The sequence below is a fragment of the Perna viridis genome, chromosome 4 (assembly GCF_037379345.1).
Source record: "Perna viridis isolate PV_CMFRI_1.1 ecotype Kerala chromosome 4, ASM3737934v1, whole genome shotgun sequence".
NCBI classification, from domain to species: domain Eukaryota; kingdom Metazoa; phylum Mollusca; class Bivalvia; order Mytilida; family Mytilidae; genus Perna; species Perna viridis.
Window position 1 is genome coordinate 19,500,394 of NC_142448.1, and position 20,778 is coordinate 19,521,171.

At 33.7% G+C, this 20,778-nt stretch overlaps 1 pseudogene; it reads left to right on the forward strand.

The window, feature by feature from the left end:
• Nucleotides 1–10,486: 10,486 nt before the first annotated feature.
• Nucleotides 10,487–17,224, forward strand: LOC148619215 (carboxylesterase 5A-like; annotated as a pseudogene).
• Nucleotides 17,225–20,778: the final 3,554 nt, after the last annotated feature.

Sequence of the window (20,778 nt, forward strand, 5' to 3'; positions counted from 1 at the left end):
TTAAAATAGATATATAGGAATTTCCGGAAATGTTATTTAAGTTAACCTCGAGGTATTAGATAGACTGGCAAAAACTATAGTCGTATATGTTATGATGTTGTCGTCGCATGCGATTTTAAGTTGTAGGGAACCAGATGTCATTAAAATTTGATATATATTGTTACTTGCTGCTTTATAAAAACTTGTTATTTAAAATGGCCCATCAGTTCTGCAAAAATGGGCCAAACGGGGGTAAAATCATTGGCGTTTATTTAAAATTAGTGTAGGTTTACCTCTTATTCAATTTTGACAATCCTTTTTTAAATTTGTTTCTTATTGAATTCTGTTATAAGAATAATTAAAAAGCATTTAGCATTGTCAGTCTACATGGGGGCCACACCTTTATTTATTTATTTTTTTTTTTATAAATATGTGGTCTGATGTTGATTAAAAAAAAATTCCTCATGAAAATCCTTGCATGCGTTTGTCAATCAGATTTTAGACATCTCTTATGGTTTTCGAGTTATAAGGGACCAAAGGGGGCCACGTTTCAAGACTTTTACTTTTTGATTTTTGTTGCGATTTTGAATTTTTTTGTGTTTGAGATAATGGGGCATAAATGTTCAAAGTGATCCATGAATAGTTAAGTTTAAACATATTTTACTGCTAAATTAGAGGCAATTGGATCGGACATAAGTTATACCAACTTACAAAGGTCCTTTCCACATAATTAATTACAAGTATTTTGTGAACATACGTCAGTAACAAAACATACTATACAATGTAAACAAATTATTGTGACAAAACTGAATCAAGATCAGTATATATATATATATAAAACGTCTTAGAATGTGACGACTTTATTCGTTGCACTGCTCCATCGGATAAAATTGATACAGAAAAGATAACGTGAACTTACAGAAGTGTCTGAAAAATTCCAAACGATGTTAGAACTGTCGTTCCCTCCGCGGGACTCGAACTCGTACCGCTGTGACATCTATGGCAACACCGCCTGCACTAAGTCCAGGGTCCTAGACCACTCGGCCAGCTAGGCTATATAAAAATATAGCTTGCGCAAATTTGACAGTTCTAACATCGTTGGCAAGTTTTCAGACCCTTCTACACACACACACACACACACACACACAGACACACACACACACACATAAATATGTATAAGTTATCATGTGTGATGGACTTGTGAATTCTGTATTTATGGCAATAGGTGTCTGAACTAAAAATAGAGTATAAAATAGAGAAAACAAGGGAAACATTAACAGGATGAAGTTAATATCGCGTTTGGCACAAAGGCTTATGGTATATCTGGAAATTTATTAAAATGGATTGAAACATTATATTGCAAACAGGAAACAAAAGGTATTGATAGGAAATTGTCTTTCAGATATAGGTACTATTAAAGGAGGTGTTCCTCAAGGGTCAGTGCATGGACCGCTTTTTTTCTTATTGTATATAAGCCATTGCTGACAATACCGCAAGTCTGTCTAGGTTATTTGCTGATGACACATCATTATCATATGCATCCATAAATATAAATCAAATTGAGGAAACATAAACTCAGATTTAGAAAAAAATAAATAACTGGTAAAAAAACTGGCAACCGGATAGATCAAGTTTTAGATTCAATGATCAGTTAATTAAATGTGTTAAAATCATAAACACGAAGGTGTTACATTTCATTTAGATAATAAAAGGTCTGTCATATTCAAGAGAACCAAGGTTATAACGGTAATCAAAAGAATGTAATCCAGGGACAAAGACCCGACATGGAAAATAGACATACACAACAAAGAACATACAGTAACTAAAATCATACATACAAAGTAAAAAACGCAAATGAGCAACTCGGACTCCACTAAAAACTGGGAGCATGGACCAGGTGCACCGGTAGGGTAACCGTCCTCTGCTTTTCTAGAAACACCCGCTGAGTGAATATATAGTTAATATATATATACATAAAATATATAGAAAATATAGTTAAAGCGCCTCGAATCAACTTTCCATGCTGGGTAAATTAAATTTTGCTTTTAGTAGACTGAACCATGATTAAATTAATTTTCCTGTATTGTTTCCTTCTTGGAGATGCTTGTGAACTTTGGGATGGTTGTGCACAAGATGATACGAACAAAATTGAACGTGTGCAACATGAGACTGCAAGAATTGTTACTGGTCTTCCAAAATATGAAAATGTAGACTTCTTATATTTTGAAAGTTTTAGGGAAATCCTTCAATCTAGAAGAAAAAGAAGAAAACTTAGTTTGTTTTATAAAATTCACCATCAAGACTTAATGACTGTTTATTACCGCATCAACGAGATGTAAGGCAAAGAAACTTGCGAACTGATTCTGACTATCGGCAATCATTTACAAGATTAGAGTTATATTCAAACTCTTTTTTTTCGTTCGCGATTAGACTTTGGAATAATTTGGAAATAACTATACGCAATCTTCAACCATTTCTATGATTGAAAAAGCAAACCGATTGGAAATATATAATAAATCTCCTTCTTATTATTTCACAGGTTGTAGAATATATGACATTCAACACACGAAACTTCGACATAGGTGTAGTGCCCTGAATGCAGATCTATTCCATGTTAATTATGAAAATGATCCAGGTTGTGTCTGCGGCTGGGTGGTTGAAGATACCATACATTACCTTTTGGAATGCCCATTATATTTAGAGGCATGTGCACAATTGAAGAATAATACTGCCTTTTTACCAGAACTAACAATCGAAAGTTTGCTTTTTAGAAAAGACACCTTACTTGATGATTTAAACAAAGATATATATATTTAAAACAGTTCAACTATTCATCTAACAATCAAAGCGTTTTGACAAAGGATAATCACAGTAAGCAATTCTCACTTCATGCTGATCCATGAATGCACTCTGAAACAGAACTTTGTACTTAACTTGAATTTCAAAATGTTGTGCTACATTTTATCCAAGTGAGTTGTTGTGTCTATAATGAACTGTAAATCCGTATGTTAATCTGTCATAAACTAATATTGTGGCCATACTTGCCACAAGTGAACAGATTTCAACTGACTGTGATCGTATCATGCTGCGCTCGACCAAGAGTTTTTTTTTCATTTTTTGAATTAGAATCGATTATTGAAATTATTCAAATCTAATCAATCTACTTTTATGTACAAAATACTTAGTGAATGTCACAATGTGAGCAACAATTGATGTAGCGAAACTGATTTCTGCATTTTCCTTAGAATCACGTTGTAGCTTTGTGGCATTTCTTATTCTAAGGTATTTTTTTTAACTGGAGTCAACACTTTTGGTAGTTATTCACTCAGAGAACTGGAGTCAACCCTTTTGGTAATTATTCGCTCAGAGAACTGGAGTCCACCCTTTTGGTAATTATTCGCTCAGATAATTGGAGTCAACCCTTTTGGTAGTTATTCGCTCAGAGAATTGGAGTCAACCCTTTTGGTAATTATTCGCTCAGAGAACTGGAGTCAACCCTTTTGGTAATTATTCGCTCAGATAATTGGAGTCAACCCTTTTGGTAGTTATTCGCTCAGAGAACTGGAGTCAACCCTTTTGGTAATTATTCGCTCAGATAATTGGAGTCAACCCTATTGGTAGTTATTCGCTCAGAGAATCGATGGGAATAGAACACACTTTTTTCAAACGTAAGTGGTCTTCTCTTTTCACAATTTTACATAACAGGTTGAGTATAATCACATTGAACAATGATAATTTTTAATGGAAAAGCAGGAGAAAAAAAAAATTAACAATTTACGTAGTTCGAAAAAAAAGCAGTAAAGATATCTTAACTCTTATACTGCCATTCTAGAATTTTGAAAATTTTTGGCACAGGAAGGGTTAATAAAATCAACTTGGTTTGCGGCAGTTTACACTTATAAGCGATTCATAAAAAGTGTAAACTGGTCCAAACCAGGTTATTGAGTATAACTTATTCAAAAATTAGAAACATTCTTATTTTTATATGTCTAATGAATGACAGTTCAAATAATATTAATTATGAATTCGTAATCAAAACGTTACTTTGATAGGGATTATTTGAACCGCGAAGTGTGGACCAATCGACGTTAAAGACGTCATGCATTGTACCAAGCCAGGTTATACAAAATAACCTGGTTTGCCCAAAGAGAAAGGACCAATCAGAAAGCTTGTTACAATCAAATTAAATTATTCTTATAAATTGACATTATGATATTGGTTCTCCGCAAGTTGGCAGTCGAACAACATGACATTAAAATACGATGTTATATTACCGAAGGCAAGTAATTTATAGAATTTGTTGTCAATCATTTAAGTAAGAGTGGTGTAGAAGAAACCACTATGTACACATCAAGAAGTTCTTTCAGGGAAGATAACTACTGAACAGGAATATAACGATAAAATGTCAACTTAAGAATGATAAAATCTTATGTATCCGACAAAAATGAATACAAGATTATTAACTACAAATGAAACAGCAAATTATGAAATGGAGTCAAGGGATGACCTTCTTATTAATACTGTGCTTACAAATTTAAAACCACAAATCGAATGAGGATATTCATTTTTTTAAGAACCACAATAAAGTGGAAGTAAATATTGCCATTGGAACCTGATTTAGATAAACAACTTGTGCCACGGTAACGCTAATATTGTAACAAAGGCACCATCAAAGTACATTGAATTAGAGGAAAAACCAAGTAAAAAGATCCGATTGAAGATAAAACTGTTTACCTACTTATTGACCAGAGTAATTTCTACAACGAAAACCTGGTCGATCTAACGCTTAACAAATTTATTAAATTACATGTTCTCTGTGTGTCTGTTTTCCCTGTCTAGTCTTTATCCTTGGAACATTCTATTTTCATAATTTTTGCTCGAATCTTGGTTTCCTTGATTGCTCTTACAACAAATTGATGACTCTCTAGAAAGCGTTGACTGTTCCAAAGTAGCAAAGGTCTATAATTGGACTTTCTTTTGAGTCAACGGCATTATGAGGCGAAAAAGGGACTAAGTACGTCAAATGATGTTGTAATTGGATTTAACGATAGAAGCAATACAAATGGATGTGTTGTACACCCCCTAGTGGCTGATCCCTTTGGAACCCTAAGAGACAGTACGAATTATCGTATATCATATGTCAAAAAACCGGGTGAGCGAAGTAATAGCAATCAATGTTGAGATAGAATGACAAGTAGACTAAGCACCAATTAAGAATATATTCACGGACATTGTTGGTCTATTGAAGATGAAAAAAAAAACGTAAATAGATAATAAATGATAAATAAATTGTATTTAGAGTCCGCATGAAATACATCATAATAAACATAAGCTCTATAAGCTTTGGACTGACACAAGTACATTCTAACGGATGAAGGTAGAATAATAAGTTATCCAAAAAGCCTTTCAATAAAAAAAACTGTTCAGCAAAATGTACTTCTTATGCTTTAATGCTAACATTTAGTCGTGTAGAAATGTCAAAGGCAAAAGATCTAGCTTTGAGAGTAAGATTCTGAAATACATATATACGCAGTACTACGTACTAGTAGCGACGATGCCCCTACCATCCCCGTTTTAAGAGAATTTGTCATAAAGTTTTTCGTGAAGAGACAAGTTTTTCACAGATTGGTTTGTCTTTTTGACGGCCGAGTAGATGTCTTATTAAGACACATGCATTTGATGCGAAGTTTTACATGCATATGCTCGTGAATGAACAAGGTTAACTCGTAACTATAGGAAACACTGACATCTGATTTGAAAAATAAAGTTCTTCAGGTTTTTGGTTAATGCTGAATCATGCAGGTATGTACATTTTTGTTTAATGCTGAATCATGCAGGTATGTACATTTTTGTTTAATGCTGAATCATGCAGGTATGTACATTTTTGGTTAATGCTGAATCATGCAGGTATGTACATTTGTGGTTAATGCTGAATAATGCAGGTATGTACATTTTTGTTTAATGCTGAATCATGCAGGTATGTACATTTTTGTTTAATGCTGAATCATGCAGGTATGTACATTTTTGATTAATGCTGAATCATGCAGGTATGTACATTTTTGTTTAATGCTGAATCATGCAGGTATGTACATTTTCGATTTAAGACCAAGTGGAAGACCAATTTAAAAAAAATAATTTCTTTGACTTATTTCGACTCTTCAAAAAACCAGCAGTGCCAAACATTTAATCAAAATAACAAAAACTGTATTGGTCAGTTTTGAATGGACTATATCATGAGTGTCGATTTCTTTCCTGTCTGTTATCTCATAGTATTTCCCAACCAAAAACTATTCCGACTTTTTCTTTAAATATTAACTCTTTATTCACCCTGCAAATTGTTATCATGGACTTTATCGTATCAGAAAAATGTTTTATTTTTTTTTATTTTAACATGTGTGGACACAGACTGGTATTGCCCGAGGGGCAAGTATGGACGCAGACTGGTATTGCCCGAAGAGCAAATTTGAACATACATACACTTTGTCTCGAATGTGTTTGTTTTGTGTACATAACTCCTCATATACATATAACAATGCTTCTTCCTTAAAGGTGTACTTGCATGGATGTGTTGAACTTGCTATGTCATGTTAAGGATTGACCATTTCTTTTTATGTACGTTAGCTTGGTAAAATTCTGGACTCTCAGTTTTTTTTAATTAATAGAAACCAACAGTGTGGTGTCTGTCAGTTACATGTATGGCCCTAATTTAAAAACAGTAGAGGTCATAAACTCTAAATTAAATAGGAGCATTCCTTTAGTAGTTAGTAAAATGATACCAAAATTTCATAACAATTGATCAACCATAACTAAAGTCATCGCACGAAAACCAAGTGAATATGGACGACGACACGGACGCCGCCGACAATGACGCCGCTGTCAGCACCATACCAATATACGACCGCAATTTTTTTTTTAAATATACACGGTCTTTGTTTTTACATTTGTCCTAGTTGAACAGTTCTTTATCAAAAGAGAATAAAACTGCAAAACTGTAAAGTTTTCCCACTTACAGTCATGTACTCAACAGAAAACATTCAAAATTCTTATGAATCAAAATTACAATACCGGTATATCAAGGACATTAAGGCTAAATCCATCGATATTTGCACACAGTTAACACTTCAAAATCAATATTTCAACTAAATCTTGTATCAAACAATTTTATCAACTTCTAAATAGCATGAAAAATGTTTCCTATACTGTAATAATTATTTTGCAGCTATATAAAATATACCCAGAGGTACTGCCAGTATATGTGCAGGTATGAATGTGACTAAAATTATATTTTTATGTACATGTACAAACTTAACTTTATTGGCATGAAGCATAAACAAAAAATGGTTTAATTAAAAATCATATTCAGAGTTGTCAGTTCATGCAGTCTGACATATACATATATAGCAAAACTAAAAATCGTTGGAGCTCTTCGGGAATGTACTTACTTTTACATATAATGTAGAGTAATGGACAGCCAATTGGACTACCCCAACTCAACAGATTTCTCAATGCCGTGTGTTTTTCAACCAAATAGCTTGCCAGACAACCTCTAGCACTGTTGGAATAATAAATATACCATCCTATTAGGACTAAAAGTATGTTATGTTTTCGGTCACCCTACTGACCCTCCTTCAGACTCCCTACCCAAAAGTTTTTTATTTGTTATTTTGAAAAAAAAATAATTATAAAGTCTGTCGATTGTCTTTCAGAAAAAAAGTAGAAAATAAAGCCATAGATTTTTTTCTACCATAGATGGAAAAACAAAGATAAATATTGGTTGTTTATATTTAGATTTGATTGTAAACAGACATGACGTGAGTGTGCTCTTGGTCGTTGATAATACCTTTTGGGATTCGGCACTTGAATTGAATATTTTTTGTTTTGACCACCACTGTCAAAACAAACAAAAAAATGTCTCAAGCGCTGAATCCCGAAAGGTATTAGGCTGTGAACTAAGTCTATTAATAGTTTTTGCATATTTGGTTCATTGTATTCTAAGTTTGGTGTCAATATGAATGGTGATCGGAAACATAACATTATTTTTTTCGGCCTTGGAGATTTCTCATCAATTGACTGGCGTGCACCATTAAGTTGACCTACATATCTGTCTTACATGAACTTGGTTGATTTTATCCCAAAAAGTATTTTGCAGGGTCAAAGATTCGGCAAATGGTGTAGACTAGATGAATAAATTAGCTGAAGAATACCGCTCGACTTTAAATGCCAATTACCAAAAACAATCCTAATTTCGGGGATTTGATACATCGCATCTACCCAAAAGAACTTGAGATAAAGGATACTACAGACACTGTGAAGTCAACCTCATATCTTGACCTACACTTAGAAATCGATGGTAGAGGAAAACTATTGACAAAACTTTACGTCAAACGTAATGACTTTTCAAAATTGTCAACTTTCCTTTCATCTGTGGCAACATCCCTTCGGCCCCTGCGTATGGAGTGTTCATATCACAACTCGTACGTTATGCCAGAGCTTACCGAAACTAAGGCAGACTTTTTGTATCGCGCTAGAACTCTAACAAATAGACTTCTGGAACAGGGTTATGTTGCTACAAGATTGAAGTCATCACTACAGAAGTTTTATGGTCGTCATCATGAACTCGTGGATCGTTATGGTGTATCCATCAGCACCATGAAAACTGATTTATTCAACAGGTCATAGTTTTCCTTTCCTCGTTTGTCTACCCCGGACTTGATTTTTTATGAGCAACTCGGCGGGTGTTTCTAGAAAAGCAGAGGACGCTTACCCTACCGGTGAACCTGGTCCATGCTCCTAGTTTTTAGTGGAGTCCGAGTTGTTCATTTACTTTTGTTACTTTGTATGTATGATTTTAGTTACTTTATGTTCTTTGTTGTGTATGTCTGCTTTCCATGTCTGGTCTTTGTCCCTGGATTACATTCTTTTGATTACCGCTATAACCTCGGTTCCCTTGATAACTTTTAGTACACATACAAGTGGAATTTATTTGATTTCAGAAAATCAAGCAGGCTTCAGAAAAGGTTGCTCTACAGTTTACAACATCTTTGTATTGCATGCTCTGGTTGAATTATATTTTGCATTTGTAAAGAAACTTTTTTGTACTTTTATTGATTTAAAAAGGGCGTTTGATTGCGTTTCCAGGTCTTGTCTTCGGGAAAAAGCAGCAAAATTATGATATAAAAGGGAAGTGTTTCAAAGTGATTTATAATATGTACCAAGGAATCAAATTATGTGTTAGATATAATGGTTGTGAATCGGATTTCTTTCCATGTTTAACAGGTGTCAGACAAGGTGAAATTTATCACCTTATCTCTTTTGTATATTTTTGAATGATTTAGAGGATTATTTTAAAAGTTTAGAAGATCAAGGGATAGATACTGTCAAGACTAAATTTAGTGAAGAACTCTATATTTATTTTGAGTTATTTGTGATTTTGTATGCCGACGATACAACTATTTTATCAGAATCAAAAGAAGGCATGCAATTGAAAGATCATTAAATGTTTATTCAGTCATACTGTGATAAATGGAAGCTTGAAGTAAACACTTCTAAAACAAAGGTTATTGTTTTCAGTAAAAGAAAGTGCAAGGATGATTTTTTATTTACTTTATATGGCGAAAATTAAGAACGTGTTGATACTTTTTCATATTTAGATGTTATATTCAAGTATAATTGTTCTTTTATAGAAACTAGAAAGAAAATGATAAATCAGTCACAAAAAGCTTTACACTTTATTTATAGATGTATACGAAATGAAAGTATTCCAATAGACTTACAATTAAAAATGTTTGATTTAATTATTGAACCAATTTTATTATATGGTTGTGAAGTCTGGGGCTATGAAAATTTAAAATTGATTGAACAAGTACATTTAAAATATTGTAAATATTGTGAATATTGAAAGTACGAAATACTACTCCAATTTTTTGTGTCTATGGAGAAATGGGAAGATTTCCACTAGAAAATCGTGTAAAAATGAGAATGGCATCTTACTGGAGCAAACTTATGTCCAATGAATCTAAATTAAGCAGTATTCTTTATAAACTTATGTTAAATCGTAATGATCAGTATTCTTTCAAATGGGTTAATTGTATAAAATCTTTATTTAAAAATACTGGTCTTGGGTATATTTTTGTGAATCAATCAGATGTATTTTAAGCATATTTTATTAGATCATTTTATTGCAAGATGGAATAATGAAATTTCAACATCTTTTAGGGGACAGTTTTATAATTTTTTTAAAAATGAATTTGGTTTAGAGAAATATCTAATTCGGTTGAATGAAAAATATAGAGTATGGTTAACAAAATTTAGAGTTTCTTATTTGAGAGTTCCTGTAGAAACAGGAAGGTGGAAAAATATTCCTAAATATGAAAGGTTTTGTACTCTACGTGAAAATGGTATTTGCGATGAATTTCATCTGTTATTTATATGTCAATGTGAAGTAGTTGTCAGTTTGAGAAATAGATTTTTACCGGATTACTATATCAAATATCCAAGTTTAGTTAAAATGGAAGGTGTGCTATCAATTTGTAACGTTGAGGTTTACAAACGACTTCGTATTTTTATGAAAAGAATAGCTGCATTATTTTGAAACCACCCCGTGCAGGTCCGGGTGTCAAAAGAATAGGCTCGCAGCAGCACTAAGCTTGTCGTAAAAGGCGACTAAATAGTGCTCAGAAACATAGCCGGGGGCTAGGCGCTCTGCCCACAGAGCAACTGGGATGTGTGCCCCAGGTGGTGGAATGGGGTGCCCCTGGCGTGTTACATGCTGGGGTTGTCAGGCTATAATACGGAAAACCTGACCGCAAACCATAGTGGTGCACCGTGTTGGGAAAGATGCCACGTTCCTCGCACGTTAAAGATCCCTACTGTGGTATTCTCCCGGAGTAGGAACCATAGGGCTCAGCCACAGGAGGCTAAATTGACCGACCCTACCCACCTCTCCCTATTTCCAGTGGCAATCAAAATTTGTCAACCCCATTGTCCTTGTGTCCCATCCCTTTTTCATTTCATCATTTCATGTTCATTTTATAATCAATTTCATGTTCATCGTCTGAATATAGCTGAAATATTGCTGCTCGGACGTCAAACCCCAACAAACAAACAAACAAAATAGTTAACTTCACTGATTTTTTTATTTAAATATAGAATTAGTCAACCATTAAAATTCGACATGTAATTATTGCTATGCAGTTGAAGGCTGAATATAAGATTTAAAAGGTAGGTGGCATCTGTAAAGTGTAGAAATGTCAAACCAGTTAAGAATATTCTATAGAACAATTATATCAGATTAAAATTTTTTTTACCATATTGTCACTGATAGAAAGTATGTCAAGTAGTTTTCTTATAACAGTGTATTTTAAATCTAAAACTTTAAATTTGGTATAACAGGAAATCATTTAATAGAACTTCAGTATGACTATGGTATCATTACGTAGTGATTTTCATATTTGCTTAGTTATAGCTCAAAGGCTGATCATATGTGTCTGAGTCCAGGCAGAAGCCAAATACGTCGAGCCGAGGACCTATAACTTAAAAATAACTGTTATGATACCTTTATTAAATCACTTAAATTCAGTTAAAGTGCGCCAAAGCCAATTTTCGTAGTCACAAGCTATTTTTAAAGACAATAAACTATTTCCTGATATAGTTTTGAGTTCAAAGTGCTATGAAGGTTATGCCAGATTGTAAAAAACATAGTTTACGGGGCATTGATCTTGTTCACTGAAACAAAAAAGATAAATATCTAAGATTCAATCGACAAAACCCTATGTCACAACTTAGGGTTCCCCTAAAAAATACATAGACAAATATAAAATACTTCAAATGAAGAACGCCCAATAAGTTTTCTAGGGAGAAAAATGGCTAGAAAACATAATTTTAACAGTTATTTTTACATCGAAAACGATTTAATTTTTTCCCCACAAAATACGGATGTCCCATGAAACACAGTGAATTACGTTACAATTTTCCTGAAGCTGTAATGCAAATGTGACTGACATATACGGTAAGTCTATGTGAGGAAAAATTCCATAAAATTATAAATAAGATGAAAATGAATGATTCACACGTTAAGGATAATGTTTTTATTGAAAAAATACATGATTTTCATCTTTTTTCCAAATGTGCATTTAATTGTGAATTACGTTATGGTATCTCTTGCATCTGTTAATGGTGGTTGCAAACTTTCCATATTCTTATTTATACACACACCAATGTCAGTCATAAATGACTCTTAAACAGATTTTTCTGGTGCTATATATTTTTTTCACATTCTTCCAACATATTTCAAAGACAAATCCATATCAATTATTTCATATTCTTATACTTCACCCATTGCATCCAAAATTTTCAATTATAAATGGCTATTGCAGAGCCTCGAGATTGAGGACATCTAGGCTAAATCACCTGACTGTCCTTGCAAAAATTCTCCATTCAAATATGGCTCTTCCGGTCACGCCGTTACGGGAGATTTGAAACGAATCTCTGCGTAATATCCTTTCTAAAGGTCTCAAGTACGGTGAGCCACGCTCCATAAATTGGAATTATAACTTTGAAGTTCTTATGGATACCGTGGACGACTACGCAAGAAAATGGATAAAACGAGAACAAAAAGACATTTGATTCTCTGTCAGAGTGGTCAAAGGCCGTGAGGTCTTTAAGTTTGAAACGAATGAAGGTTTTAAGTAGGCCAATGAGTTCAAATGCTACATCTGTTTTTAAAGACCCCGACGTAGCAAAAACATTGTCTACTATACATGACAAATATGTTGTCGTACCAGCAGACAAATCCCAAAACAACATGGTTTTGTCTGCAAAACGTTTTACATCCAATGTTTATTATCAGAGATAGACGTAAAAAAATAAAAGCAGTGATAAGACTTATACTGTTACCACACTCTCCAAAGAAGAGATTGTTGAAAACCATAAATCTGTGCAATACTCTTTGGTCTCTCTACCAAGGACGATGATTGTGATTTACCGTCTATGTACTGGAATCCTAAACTCCACAAGAATCCATACAAACAACGTTACATAGCTGGATCTGCAAAATATACCACCAAACCTCTTTCAAAACTTTTAAATTCTATACTCACAGCTGTCAAAAAGGGTCTGCAGTCCTACCACAACACTTGTTACTCACGTAGTGGTATTAATTCAATGCGGAACCTAAAAAAATCGAAGTATCTTTTGGAGATAATCAGTTCAAATCTATGATTTTTTCGACACTGTATACGTCTATTCCCCATACTCAGTTAAAATCCCGATTTAAAAACATTATACTTTGTTGTTTTTCCAAAAAAGATGGTACACATGGATACAAATATATAGTTCTTGGTAGAAATTCCTTATACATCGTAAGAAATAATTCCAAATCATCTTCCAATTATACAGAAGATGTTTACAAAATACTGGAATTTTTAATCGACAACATATTTGTCCAGTGTGGTGGACGCGTTTTTCAACAAACGGTTGGCATTCCAATGGGAACAAATTGTGCTCCTCTACTTGCTGACCTATTCCTGTACTCTTATGAGGCTGACTTTATTGCTGATCTGATCCGAAAGAAAGAATATCGTTTAGCTAAACCCTTTAATCTCAGTTTCCGCTACATAGATGACGTATTATCTTTAAACAATCCTAATTTTCATTCAGAACTGTCAACTTTCCTTTCGTCTGTTGCAACATCCCTTCAGGACCTGGGTATGGAGTGTTCATATCACAACTCATACGTTATGCCAGAGCTTGCCGAAACTACGCAGACTTTTTGTACCGCGATAGAATTCTAACAAATAGGCTTCTGGAACAGGGTTATGTTGCTACAAGATTGAAGTCATCACTGCAGATGTTTTATGGTCGTCATTATGAAATCGTGGATTGTGTATCCATCTGCACCATGAAAACTTGATTTGTTTAACGTAGCATAGTTTTCCTTTCCTTTTTCGTCTACCCCGGACTTGAGTTTTTATAAGCAGCTCGACGGGTGTTTCTAGAGGACACTAACCCAACCAGTGCACCTGGTCCATGCATCCAGTATTTTGTGGAGTTTGAATTGCTCATTTGCTTTTGTTACTTTGTATGTATTATCTTAGTTACTTTATGGTCTTTGTTGCGCTACGGAAAATGGCAAGGGACCCTAGATGCCAGACAGTTTGGACCATCGTGCCATCAGAGTATAGACAAAGCCACTCGGGAAATTTTACAGAACAAAGAGGTCTCCGAAGACTGTTTGCAACTAAATATTTATGTACCATATTCTCTATCGACCGAAAGTAACAAATCTGTCATGGTTTGGATCCATGGTGGCGGCTACCAGACAGGACAAGCACATATATATGACGGCGCCTACCTTGCCGTCGTTGGTGATGTTATCATAGTAACAATCAATTACCGTCTGAATGCTTTAGGATTCTTTCAGACGCGAAATTTCAAAGGAAATTACGTTACGGTTTATGGGACCAAATAATGGCACTTCAATTGGTCAAAAATGAAATAAGGGCATATGGTGGTAATAGTGAATCCGTTACTATTTTTGGAGAATCTGCTGGCGGCTTAAGCGTTGGATTACTTTCGTTAATTCCAAGTAATCAAGGAAATTTCAGAGATCAATTTTACAAAGTGGGACGGCCCTTAGCCCATTTGCAGTTGGCTCCCTAAGTAGTTTAGTTTCAACTTCGATATCACAAGTGGTAAATTGTACGTTTACAGATTCATATCAATATGAACAATGCATGAAAAATGTAGATCCAAGCACGATATCATTGGCATCAATGGACATTTTTACGATCAGCTCCTTTGAGATTGCCATTGGCCCTGTTGTTGATAATGAACTCTTGACGGACGACCCACGTGATCTACTGTCTAACCCGAACTCTAAAGCTGTGCAGTTTTACAAATCCCTTGATGTGATTGTAGGAATAGTTGATGGAGAGGCATCTTTACTCGTAGATGTACTATTATACTTCGGTACGTCTCTTGGATATAACTTCAACATATCAGATTCTCTTCCAAAAGAAATTCTGTGCAGTATATTAATACCACACCTCATTGATAAGCGTTATAACAATAATACAAAAATATCTACTTCTAAGTGTAATAAATATGGGCAGGGAGCAACAAAAGACGAGAGGAGTAACAGTGCTTTGAACATTTTTCTTGACATAGGTTTCCATCTACCTGCTGTTCAGTCACTTCGATACCATGCTTCAAGCAACAGGAAACACTTTCACTACCTTTTTTCAAGAGCAAGCCAGTATCCAATATTTGGACAATCACCGGCGGCAAAATGGTTCACTAAATCTATGCATAGCACCGAGATCTTGTTCGAATTCCCGTTTATTAATCTGACAGCAGAAGACCAATCACTAGCCATTAACTTAATGACATACTGGACCAACTTTGCCAAAACAGGGTAAGTCATAGTAGTCAACATGTACAAATCAGCAGTATTAGATATTTCGGCCGTGAAATAGTTTTAGTTCTGAACTGTTTAATAAATAAGAAATCGACAGGTACAGCGACAAACCTGGTAAACGTAGATATACTTCCATTTGAATATATAGATTTTTATACAAAATTTATGTTTAAAATGGGAGTTCACCTGGAGATAAGACATTATATGAAAACGGGAGATTTTCATTCCTCCCGCCGAAAAGTTCACGTTTGCAGCCACATTTTGTGTGTATTTAAGCGGTAAGTTGTTAAAAAATCTGATATTTTTCGTTTCAAATAAACGTAGTCCCAATACGAATGAAAATTTCGAAAAATTAAACAACTCAGTAATTTCTCCTGTTCTCGTCAAATGTAGTTTTTATATTTAACAGTATCAGTAACAGAATAAATCGCTCAGTGAACGAAATAAATTGATAACTTTTCTAATTAAAAATATAATATATAATTTAAGCATTGACATTTTGTTTTAGCGAAGATTGAACAAGTAGCCGTCGGCAGAAAACTTGCTCGGCGGCCCGAAATTATATCATCATTACTGTTCATAAAACAAAGTTAGATATTAGTAACCACTTCAAAAATTTTCATTACTTTATATGTTAAAATAAGCATTTTCAAAATTTTAAGAAGAGATCCCAGGGTAGCTATTCGACCCCGAAAAAATAAGTAAGACCTTATCAAGTTTGGTAACTGGGTTTGTGGGAAACACCTCAGTAACCAGATTGAACAGACAAAACGTGGTAACTTATCAAAAATCACTGTATATGGTCGCTTACTTACAAATACAGAATCCGACCATCGCCATTACACGAGGAAGTTTTGCTTTCCATAAGTTACCGTTTATATGCTATGTTGAATATCCACAGCATGCTTCTTTCCATAGAAATGAGATAGAAAAGGAGTATTGGAAAATTGTCAGATCTGTCTTTCCATCATGAATCATGTGGTGTACTCACAGTGGCGAATTCAGAATGGGTTCGAGGCTTGGATAATCCATTATGTTGGCAAAAATGAGCAAATAAGATTCTGAAACCCCGCCCCCTCCTCCCGCTTTTTAAAACTGCCTTTGACTCATACTCAATTGATTAAATATGTAAATGGAAAGTAAAATTCATTAATTGTGCACTGGTTCTGAGAATATTTAACTGAAAGACACGGTCTGCAACAAATTGCAAGGTCTTATGAAATCATATTAATATTATTTACTTCTTTCCTCACAAGAAAGGGGGCATATATCGGTTACCTTAAATGAACAATCTTTAGATTTGCATTCATTGATGGTTTCCGTGTATTGATGTTAGGAAGTTATGAGGTTTATTTCTGTTTCCAGAAATGTAAATGGACCAGGGTTGCCACTGTGGAACGAGTATGATTTAACCCATGGACATTACATAAACTTAGATGTCAATATCACAACTGGTGAACATCTGTATAAAGACCGTATCGATTTCTGGTTATCAGAAATTCCTAAGATAATCAACCCACCTCACCAAACTACCCCCGCAACTACGATCAACCCCACTGGATCCGCGCCTCGTTTTGCTTTCTACGACACAAACATATTTATTATAGTTTTTGTTATGTTTGTAAAACAACTATAATCTTCGTACATTCGTCTTCTGACAGCATACCTATATCTATAAAATGTATATGTCACATGTTCCTTACCTAAAGAGTTAAAATCAATGATTTACTGTTATGCTCTGGATAGTAATGACATTAATTTGATACAAAGAAAAAAACACAGAGCGAAAAAAAAAATAACAAGATTTATTGATGTTTGTATTGTAAAGAATTTAAACTTAGAAATTCAAATTTCTTTTTGTAGTTTCTTGATTCGAAAGTTCTATAATATGAAAGGAGTTTAATTAGGTCGTGAAATAAAACAATCTATAGACTGCAAGTAGTTTGTTGGTTGGCTTATGATTATAAATATGCAGATTTTATATTGTCATAATGTTTACTGTACATATGTAGTTGTATTTACACAGTTTTTATTTGTGTTGAAATTAAAATTACGTATACACATACTACTAACTTACTACTAATATCTGTAACAAGGTGCGTTTTTTTTAATCAAAACACACGTAGCACTTATTTATATAGTTTGTTAATTCTGTAAATTTGTTATTGCACTTTAAAACAGTTTTAAAACATGTAAACCAAACACACGTTATATTCATATACAAACTGAAAGTTGAACATTCTTCGATTGTACTTATGTTGTGCTTTAATCAGGAAAAAAAATATCAGCACCTTGTAAAAGTTAAAAAATGTAACGATATTAACGCACTATTTCACATAGGTGTCTGAGTTTATCTATTAGTCAAATCACTTGACATCTCTTAACAAAAGAATAAAAATACAACATTTGAATTGTTAGATTCATTTTTTGACTTGATAAAGATGGATATGTTTCCAATGATATATAAGGAGGTCAGTATGGAGGCTTATTTTTGCAATCGACAAGTTGAGCTGTCAAGATAATTATGTCAATATGTCGACATAACTATTAGTGCTGCGGACAGATATCAAAAAGTGCTATTGGTTGGTATTTAGAATATAAAAAATCAGCATTAGAGTAAACCACAAAGTGGCTCACTTATTCATTCTTTGCGTGAAGCAGACAGCCATGATTAGCTGTCCGAAAATTAAAACTATGACACTGTAAATGTTCAAAGCAACTTTTCTACCTTGCTAAAATATGACAACGGAAGTAACGCACAATTCAATGCACAAACCACTTTCTACAACTGCTCAGTAAATGTATGTTTGCGCCCGAAAAAACCCCAAAAAGTTTAGAACAAGATATAGACAGTAAATATAGCAAACGATAGATTGCATCCCCTATTTTTAAACGTCTTGATCAGAGCCCCTCTCTCTTTTTTTAAATATTCTTGATCCGTTCCTGGCCTGGACTATTATGTTTCCTTTGAACTAATATTCTATGACAACTATGATACCATTGTGTTCTATTCATACGGCTACTAAAACCGGAGTCTTTTTGAGAGGTAAAAAAATCTTAGAAGTTTTTATTTCGTCTGAACTTCTTACTTATTTTTGCGTTAGAGTTAATATTTTTACAAAGAATCTGGTTTGTTTTTATCATCTAGTTTAGTATAATCCGTTCAGAGCAGCGGCGGATCAAGATGGGGGTGCATGGGATTGGCTTCCCCCTTTTTATTGGAAAATTTGTCATTTGCATGTGTTAAATTGACAAAAATAGTAAATAATATCCTATCACACACACCCTTTTCTGAGGACCCCGGTTGGCACCCTCCTTTTTACAGTGTGGATCCGCCATTGCAGAGGATATTTCATTACAAGCATCAGCCTTGCGCACAGTTAAACATCATAAGACATTAAATGTTGTGACAACATGCATTTACATGTTTGCACATACAAATCCAGCCTTATCATGAGCCCCCGTTCATATTTTTTGTTTGAGAATCCCTGATTCATGGTTAAATCTTGAAGATCTTATTTGAAGTCCAAGCATATAAAGATAAATGCAACAACAAAAATATGTATGATATTTGTATGTACAAAAATAAATCTCAAAACCTTAAGTCTTTCATCAAAACGTAAGGTAGACTCGATACTTTACATGTGTCTGTTGATAAAACTGTCCGGAAACTAGACAAATTGCACGGAAACGATTACGTGTTATACAATTTTAGAAAAATTTATAGTTTAAATATGTGAAAATTTGCAACTTCAAACTCATTTTGCAAAGCCTATGTTGCAGATCGAATCTAGAACTTTGAGTTTATTTTATTCGTTATTCAATAAAGAATACTTAGATGTATATTGTAATATTCTACGATATCTGATTATCTCTTAATCAATGAAAATGCACTAAAAATGCAAACAATTTTAGGGGAATATTTGTTCTGTGCATGCCCGTAGCCAGAAATGCACAGGGGGAGGGGGGGGGGTTACGTTGATTCGGGGCATGACCTTCACGGCCGGGGGTCTGGGGTATTTGGTGCAAAATCCTGCAATCTAGACATTTCCTGGCACTGTTTTTGTATTTGAGAAAGTCCTGTTTTTAACCAATTTTTTTAAAGATAGACATAATTTTCAATTTCATTTACATCTATATACTTTTATTTCAAAGTTTTAAGCAAATCAACATAGCAAAAAAAAAGACAAAATTTACAAATATGTAAGGAATTAATGATATACTATTAAACATGGATTAAAAAAAAACAATAATACAGCAATGTTTTTGTAACATTATTTATTATTCATAATGTAATGCAAATGAGTAAATACAGTATATTTGTTTCCAACACCATCTTCTAAGCTTGTGAATTAGGAATTACTTGAGATTTCCTTTAATGTATATAAATGTGTTTGAATTAGAGAATTTTCTGTTCATAAACTAATATGATTTAAAAATCTGGTGAGGGGAGTTTAAATCATTTTACTTCAATATTTTAAGGCGTGAGGGGGTTAAAACTCCATACACTTGCTTTTCACAAGCTTAAAAGTGAACCTCAACTATAACAATCCATAATCATGTTAAACTAAAATTTTACTGTCTAAAAATATAAGCAATCTATACGACAAAATGGGTTTGGGAACATTGAGCTACAAGAATAGTTTTCCGTTATCATTGAAAATGGTCAATTCTCATTTTAAAGTTTAAACAGTATTCTATAATGACCCCTAATATAGTTCTTTAATGCAAAAGTTACATAATTACCATTTTTTAATATATACAGACAAATGAGAGTAATACTAATGAAAGCTGTGAAAAAATAAACCTAATCACTGACATATGAATCTTCAAATGTATCATGTAATGCTTATGTGTTTCAGTATGCTATGTACTTCATAGCTTACATATTTAACTTTATTTTTGAAGGAACCTTTAAAATATATATTATAATAATTCTACACTTGATTTAGTGATATTGTTTGCCTTAAATTACTGCCGAATAAGGTTTTTCCCCTGGAGGTAGTTACCAATTTGAAATCAAAGTACTCATGTACTGAATCAATTTATATCGATCGTTTGAATTTTTACGCCGCAAATAACAGTCAAATTGCAAAAATTGGGCGTGATGAAAGGAAATACAGACCGATTTCAAATGTATCTAAACATAAGCTTATTGTTGTAAATAGTTAATTTATAACTCTTTGATTAATTCTTAAATTCACCATTCAGATTACGAAGGTCATTACCAGAAACACACACCAAATCTATAATGCACCGTAGCAGTGCGCCAGTTTGCGTAATATATTCAGGTTTGATGTCGGTTTACATGGAACACTTAAATGTATGAACATAACACTCTCCGACATACTGGATAATTGAACAACAAACTACTGTTTTGGCTT